Here is a 300-nt window from a genome sequence, read left to right on the forward strand (position 1 = left end):
AAAATAAAATTAGATAAATAAAATTGGGTTGCCTCCCAACAAGCGCTTCTTTAATGTCAATAGCTTGACAGTGGCTCTCATGGAGCCACAGAGCAATCAAGTCAATGTTGTCTAGTCCCAACACCAAACTTATAGTTTGGATATGGGGCTTGAACACTAAACTTAGAGTTTGGTTGTGGCTTCACAACACCAAACTTAGAGTTTGACTGTGTGGGCTCTTCTTGACCTTGAACTGAGAGAAGCTCTTCATGCTTACTCTCTTTTGTCACAGAGGGATTGCCATGTGCTTGAAACACAAGG

The sequence above is a fragment of the Arachis duranensis genome, chromosome 3 (assembly GCF_000817695.3).
Source record: "Arachis duranensis cultivar V14167 chromosome 3, aradu.V14167.gnm2.J7QH, whole genome shotgun sequence".
Taxonomy (NCBI): Eukaryota; Viridiplantae; Streptophyta; class Magnoliopsida; order Fabales; family Fabaceae; genus Arachis; species Arachis duranensis.